This window comes from Pteropus vampyrus, unplaced genomic scaffold, assembly GCF_000151845.1.
Source record: "Pteropus vampyrus isolate Shadow unplaced genomic scaffold, Pvam_2.0 Scaffold381, whole genome shotgun sequence".
In the NCBI taxonomy this organism is placed as follows: Eukaryota; Metazoa; Chordata; class Mammalia; order Chiroptera; family Pteropodidae; genus Pteropus; species Pteropus vampyrus.
In genome coordinates, this window is record NW_011889162.1 from 420,937 (window position 1) to 428,828 (window position 7,892).

Consider the following 7,892-nt stretch of genomic DNA (forward strand, 5'->3'; position numbering starts at 1 on the left):
CCCTTCCAAGGCAGAAGGCCCCGCCCAGCCCCTGGCCATCCCGCACCTGCTCTGACCTTGGCAGGCCCCAACACCACATAGTATCCCTGGCCTCATGTCATCGTGCTCTGAAGTTGTCCTCTGGTTCTTCGGCCCAGAGACTGCCCGGAACCCTGCGTGCAGTCCCTCATCCCCCGTCCCTGACCCCCTTCTGCTCCAGGTGCCTCTCACGGCTCCTGCCCGCTGTTTATGCTCACCTGAAAACCTCGCAAACTCACGAACTTTCAGTCTTACACGTGAGTGATATTTTGAAGAGTTTATTGTCTATTTATAGAGCTTCGTAGAGGTTCAGACGCCTATCAGTTTTTTTTTGGTAGGTCTTTCCTAAGTTATCTGACCATATACGGGGCTGACAACTGATAAATGACTAAGTGTTATAAAAATACCCAAAGGACAGTCACGCAGCTCTGCCGCATGACCCAGGTTTCGGGGTGAGTCAGTGTCTCTGCAGGTTAAATAAAACCAGTTTTTTCTCTCCCTGCTTTTTTGTGTTTTATTTGAATAGCTGGTTTCTGGAACGTTTCCAGATACTTTAGGATGGATTCTAGACTACGACTTTTACAAGTCAACGGAAAGGGTATTCTGATCTGCACGAAGCACGCCCACATGATTTAAACACACCAAATTTACTAACGCTTACCATTTATTCTTTTAATAATCACACTGCCACTTTGTAGACTTATACTTTTCATGAATTCATCCCTAAATAATTCTGCAGAACGTCCCCCATCATTTGCAGCTACTTCATAAATGCTGATGTACCCAGATTTGCTTTTTGTCCCAAACTGTTCATTAAGTGACTCTTTAATAGCCAGTTAAAAAAATACTTTCCCTCGACAAAGACTAGATTATATAGTTGATAATTTCAGATTTTTATGGAACAAGCTTCACTAATAGTGAAAACTTACGAGTGTCAGACTCCCTCATGCATATTTAGAGGGAGAGATGCTTAGAATAAACTTGAAATTCTTCCAATTATCCTTTTTCTTAGGAGCCGCATCAGAATTGCTTTGCCAAGCGAGAGGAAGATTATAAGAACTGACTATATCCAGTCAGCTGTTTTTTGGGGGAGGAAACAATTTGGAACTTCTGGGGTAGGGGCAGGTTAGCAGGGCACTGGTGGCCTCGTGGGCTGGGCTTCCTGGACGCACGCAGGTACAGGCGGGGCCTGGTTTACTGGGAACACCAGCCCTGCAGGGGTTGGGGTGGGGGGCGGCTGCACCAGGTAGAGGGGGGCGCTGACCGCGATGCCGCGGCAAGGGAGCCATCAGCTGACCCCACGGGGAGCCCGGGAGCGAGGAGAACGCTTCAGAGTTGTCCCAGTGAGGCCAGCGGGCTGGGTCTCCGTACCCGAACGTGACATCCTTGGATGCGGCTGCTGGGGGACAGTGCGGGGAGTAACCTCGCATGGAGCGGCTCCCGTGGACCTGGAACAATGCCTCGGGAGGGACTTCGTGTGAGAGGTCGGCGGGACAGGCCGGGAGGCTGGGAGTGGCGTCTGGGTCCTGACGGGGCGACCGATGGGCCGATTCCGCACCCACTGCGGCGGGGGAGGTGGCGCCCCAAACGGCAGGGGAGCACAGCTACAGGGGGCCGGGCCGGTGGGGGCTGGTCGCAGAGCGGGAGACGGGACACGCGAGCGGGGTGGTCCCCTGCCCCCCGTCGGCTGCAGCCGCGGTCATGCCGACGAATTTCAAACAATACGCTGGTTTTATCACCGTCGCGTCTGCCGGGACTTTGGGCGTCGCATCTCAGGCCCACTGTCACCCTCCCCCTTACTCGTGGCTCCCGAATCCTTGCTCCCGTCACCGTCCTCTGTGACCACACGGCCTGTCGCGTTTCCCCCTCGCTGTGACGCGGCGCCACACCCCACCCCGGGGCTCCCCACCCAGCGGTCCTCGGCCTGGGCGTCACCAGAACCCACCTGTTGGAACACGAGGGGCGTGGCTGCTGTGACCCAGCTAGGGCTGGTCTCTGCCCCCGACCGAGTCACGGGGACCACGGCCTTGAAGCTGGTTCCGGTCGGGGTCGGGGCAGCTGCGAAGCGGTATTTGTATCAAAACACCAATCTCAACACGTCCGCATGGTAGGATGAGCGTCCGGCCTGAGCTCCATCCCCGGAGGAGTTTTTGTGAATGAAGAACCGCCCGGGGCTGCACCTCTCCATGCGCTCCAAGGTGAAGGTCCCAAGACACCAGCACCTGCCGAGCCCGCCCCTCCGCCACCGCCACCCCCTCTGCCACCGCCAACCCCATCACACCAGGTGAGGCCTGGCCCGAAGTGACACGCTCTGAACTCTGATTTCCTCTGGATAGTGAGAAACAGAAACTTTCATGAGAACACACCGAGATGTCAGCGTCAGGTGATAAATCTGAAGGAACTCGCTTTGATCACAGTCGATACAACTGTTTGATTTTGCAGTGGCCGCTTGGTTTGCCAAGCGTTTTTCTTTATTTCTACCCTTGAGGAAAGATCGGTGGGACCATTTGTTTTGAAGATTGAAAATTCAAAGCTAGCACATATGTGAACACACACGGCAAGTCTCCGAGTTGTTGAAACTACTCCTCATCCAGACAGGTTTTTGTAAATCATAGAAAAGATGGCAATCGATTGTGGACCAACATAAAAAAAGAAAACTGAAAAACTTGGTTTTCTAGGAAACAAACGACTGCTGCCTCCGCGAACTTGATTATCCCACTGATTCAAAGCAAAAACAACAACAACAACAACAAAAAAACAAAACAAAAGCGAAAAACACACACAGAAAACCCCGAAACGACGCCAATCTCTGACCTTCCGAGCCCCTTACCTTCTTTTTTTCCTTCGTTCTTTTCCTTTCCTTTTTTTTGGCTTTCTTTTCCTTTTTCTTCTTTTTCTTCCGTTTGCTTTTTTCCTCTTCTTCTTGGTTGGCAATAATATCACCGATAACCTAGAGTGAAAAAGACACAGCGGCAGCGTTTTAATGGAGCCCTCACGAGACTGTCCGGAGGGAAGCGTCTGTGCGGGTCCGGCTCCCTTGCTGCCCTGCGCTGGGCCCAGACGCTGGCCCTCTTGGGGACGCATCACCGGCGTTCCCGCCGGCGCTCTGCCTCGGTGGGAGGCAGCAGCCGCGTCTCCCAGGGCAGATGGAGAGAGAGGCGGAGGCTCCCTCAACACCTCCGCCACGGCCGAGTGCCAGGCGTGCCCACACCTCGTCCCCAGATCCCAGCAGAGCGCACCTGTTTCCTGCCTGAATTCTGGTTGTGACAGCTGCTCCTGTAATAATGTCACTTCTCCATAAATGACCACACACCTCGTCAGTGCTGGTTTCTTCCACCTGTCATTCAATTTACATTTCCTACGGTGACCCGAACCCATTTATTCCTCTCAACTTTAACATATTTGCTAAAAAGCACCTGGTTCACATAGGATTAGCATCACTAAAGAATGAGTACAAGTTTGTAGAAGACCATATAATTCAGTTCAATCCAGTTGAGAGTCTGCTGAGTTCTCACTCGCGGTGACAGAGAGCTAAGGATTCTGGGAGCTGGGAGGGTGACGACGACAGGTCACACATCCCATTTGACCCTCAGGCTCTGCTCATCACTGGGAGGCACAACTTCTCTGAGACTCGGTTTCCTCAGCTCTGAAATGACATCGGCGTGTCCATCCACGGCACTGGCACTGGACCAGGCATGGATGTGAGAGTGTCACAAAGACTAACTCGTTCACCGCCGAGCACAGCTGCCATCGGCCCATTTTAGCGATGCGGACACTGAGGCTCAGAGTTCAGTAGCCTGGTCAAGGACACCCAGCTGCTAAGCGGCTGGGCTGGGATTCGAACAGGTGGTCACCAGGACGAGTGTCACAACACAGAAGAAAAGAGGCAAGATGCAAGACGATACGTCTGGGTTCATCCTGTAGTATCGAACGCGGGGAGTTAAACAAAAAACGTGGTTTCGGGACACACAGTGTAGTCGAAGTGGAAAGAAATGGAAGCGAGTGCCAGCCGCCTAGACAGATCAGTGAGCAAGGCGCGCGATTCTAACAGGGGCTGAGGTCACTGCGTCGCTCCGCCTCTAGTACATTAGAGGAAATCGCCCTCGGGGAGCAAGTCTCTTTGATGCTGTCTTGCTGTGATTTACTAAGATGCTGAAGTCTATTTTCTGGTATTATAGTTTTGCTATTTACACCTACGTCATTCTTAGGAGCTAAGCTCACACCTTTAAAACGATAAAAGCTTCATCGTGAACAAAGGGCTATTTTGGCACCCTCTGGACTTTACAAAAACCCAAAGCAAACTATAGTCGTGCATACGACTCCACACTATCCAGCGGCCCCACCCCCACCCCCAGGCTCTCAGGAAGGTTTTGGTGGGGGGAGGCTCGAGATGGGGTGCTGGGAAGGTGACGCAAAAAGTGTTGTGCGCACTTTTTGGTAATGAAAGGGGTGTTTTTGGACAGGATTAAAAGTTCCTTGTCAAAAGAGCAACGTTTTCCTTGGGGACCAGGCTCATCTCGACCCCCAGAACCAGTCCCAGTTCCTGCGCATGTACGGGGCACGGGCAGTTCGGGTTCTTGGAAGTTTAGAAACTTCTGGAAATATGAAGACTTTAAACAATATGTAAATGTGAGCAGTCGAAAAAGAGGACGAAAGCTTTATTTGTGGAGCATACCATTCAGTGCGTCTTTAAAGCCTTACCCACTGTACTGTTTACATCCTAACTTCGTTTATTAATCTGGTTTTTGAATGGATAATATGTTTACATGGTCCATCATTCAGAATTATGGAAGAGTACTCGTGAAATGTTTTCTCCCCGTGCTGTGAGCCAGCCAACAAGACACACTTTCTAAAGCCAACCCCAAAATCTCAGATGTGCTTCTAGAGGCATTCTGCATAGATTCTGTAACTCCATGTGTGTACACACACATCCCACACGTGAAGTGTGCTGACACTGTTGTGCCAGGCTTGCTGACCTCATCCGTGAAAAACGGTATGTGGCGCAGTGGTCCATTCTTTAAACCAATGCTGAGTTTATTTCGCTCATGCTCGTCACTACAGTGCACACACACGTTCACATGTATACACACGAATACATATTATAAGCTCACATTTGTTGCCTCGTCCAAATGTTAGCATTTTGTACATGCTCTTTTGTTCTGCATTTTTCTCCTAAATGACGTATACCTTGGCCATCTTTCCTTCGCAATACAGAAGGACGTTCCTCGTCCAATTTTTCATAGATGTAGTGTAATTTATTTGATCATTCTCCAATGACTGGAAATGCAGGTTATTATCAATCTTTTGCTATTCCCGACAACGCTGCCATGAATAAATTCATGCAAATATCATCTTGCAGGTGTGTGAGCATATCTGCAGGATAAATTCCTAAGAGGAGAAATTCTGGATTGAGCTGTACATCCGTGTGTAATCTTGTCAGATCTTCCGCTGAGCCGTGCCTGTTTACACGTCTGCCGGCATGCGGGCGACTGCTCGCTTGCCCACATGCTCGCTGACACAGAGTGTTATACTTGCCAACGGCATGGGCGGAAAAATGCTGTCACTGCAGTTGTTCTGTGTGTGTGTGTTTTTTTTTAATGCCAGTAATGAATTTATTTAGCTTATTCTCTTCAACTACAGCGAAATCTCCCAAACTTAGGAGGGCACCGCACTGCTTAGTAAGTCAGCCGTCTTCTTTATTTTTTATTTTTGAAAATCATGGGTCCAGAAGACCGAATCTGGCATGCCACCTGCTTTATTTTATTTTCTAAAAATATATTTAATTTTATTGAGGCATATTTTACGTATCATACATTCCAAATGTACAATTTTTTTTTTTAAAGTAAATTTACCAAGTCGTGGGACCATCACCATGAACCAGTTTCGGATCCTTTCCACCGCCCCGATCGGGCCCCCTCATTAACTGTTACCCCTTCTCTCTTTCCTCTCCCCGCTCCCAGCAAGCACGAGGCTCCACGGATGCACCTCCCTGAGCGCGTCACAGAAGTGGAATCATATGCAGCACACCGGCTGTCCCTTACTAGTCGCCGAGTGACATTCTCTCGCCCGGGCACGCCACGTTCCACTCTCCACTTGCCAGCTGGTGGACATTTATGTCGCTTCTGAGTTCTGGCTATTATGAGTAATGCCGCTATGCATATATATATACAAATTTGTTTTTGGCGTGGGCGCGTGTTTCCATTTCTTTTGGGTAGAGTCCTTAGCGTGGACTGCTGGTCACTTGCTAAATTTATGTTTAACTTTTGAAAACCTGACAAACTCATTTTTCAAAATGGTGCACTGTGTTACATTCCCACCAGCGACGTATGAGGAGTCCCTTTTCCCACTTCCTCAACATTTGTTATCGTCTGTCTTTTTGATAACGGCCGTCCCCTAGTGGGTATGAAACGGTATCTCTTTGTGGTTTGGATTTTCATTTCCCCAGTGACTAAAGATGTGGAGTATCTTTTCATGTGTTTATTAGCTATTCCTATATCTTTCTTTGTGAACTGTTTATTCAAGCCTTTTGCCAATTTTTGATTGGATTGTTTGTCTTCTCATTACTGAGATGATGTAAGGGTTCTTGATACATTCTGGATACAAGTCCTTTATCAGGTATATGTTTTGAAATGTCTTCTCCCAGTCTGTTCTTGTCTTTGCATTTTCTTGATGTGTCTTTTGAAGTGCAAAAGTTTTGACTTTTGATAAGGTTCAATTTATCAACTTTGTCCGGTCAGTGTAGTTTTAATTTGCATTTCTCTTGTATGTGTGAGGTCAATGATCTTGTCATATGTTGAACATCTTTTATTATGTTTCAAATCCATTTAGGTTTTCTTTTCTGAGAACCGTCTCTTCATATCCCTTGGCTATTTTTTTTTTTTTTTGTATTAGGTTATTGATCTTTTTCTTATAGAGCTGTGGGAGTTCTCTATATATTAGAAAAATGATCTCTTATCTGTGATACTTATTACAAATAAATCTCCCAGGATTTCATCTGTCATTTGATTTTACTTGGGTTGGTTGTACCACGCAGGCTAAAATTTTTTTGTGCACGTGTAGCTTAATTTATCGCTTTTTCTTCTACGACTCCTGGGCTCTGTGGCAGAGGCAGAAAGGTCTTTCCTGCCATGAGGTCACGACATATTTCTTCCTTGGCTTCTTCGAGTCTTTTTGTCTTTTGGTTTTGTTTGACATTTAAATCGTTGATCCATTCAGAATCATTCTGGGGTAAAGTATAAAAAGATAGTGATTTAATTTTCTTTTTTTTTTTTCAGATGACAACCTGGTTATTCTAATACCATATATACTGTCCTTTTTCTTACACAAGAAAGGCGAGATGCCACCTTTATTACATACCGAATTTCTATGTGTGTTTGGGTAGACGTCTTGATTTTCTATTCTTTTCCACTGATGTGTCATCCTTCTAATCATTTGCTTATACCAATGGGCTCTTGATAAGTTGTTTTAACAATTGGGCTGGTTTCTCGTTACCCTTTGTTTTCAGAATTTTACTGGTTATTCTAGGTTACTTATTTTCAACTTCAAGTTTAGAATCAGGTTGGTCACCTGCCCTGTGCCCCACCCCCGAGCTCCAAACTAATGCTGTTGGTATTTTTATTTAGATCATATTACATTTAAATATGATGTTTGAGAGAGATGAAGTATTTATGATGTTGAACACCTAAACACATGGTATGCTTTTTCATCTCTTTGTTTTTACCCCTCAGAATGTTTTAAACTTTTCTTCACATAAAACCCTCATTTATTAAGTTTATTCCTGGCTATTTTATCTTTGTGTTGTTGTTGCTATTGTAAATGGACTCTTTATTTTCTATCTAGCTGCTGTCTGTACCTACAAAAGCCATTGCTTTCCG

General features: G+C 47.0%; 1 protein-coding gene across 1 annotated transcript in view; it reads right to left on the reverse strand.

The window, feature by feature from the left end:
- The window catches only part of IQCA1 (IQ motif containing with AAA domain 1), a 54,125-nt gene extending 51,155 nt beyond the window's left edge, over positions 1-2,970 (reverse strand). Inside the window, exon 1 of the mRNA XM_023523189.1 lies at positions 2,849-2,970. The gene's annotated coding sequence lies outside the window, so the exon portion shown is untranslated. The remainder of the gene's footprint in view (positions 1-2,848) is intronic.
- Positions 2,971-7,892: the final 4,922 nt, after the last annotated feature.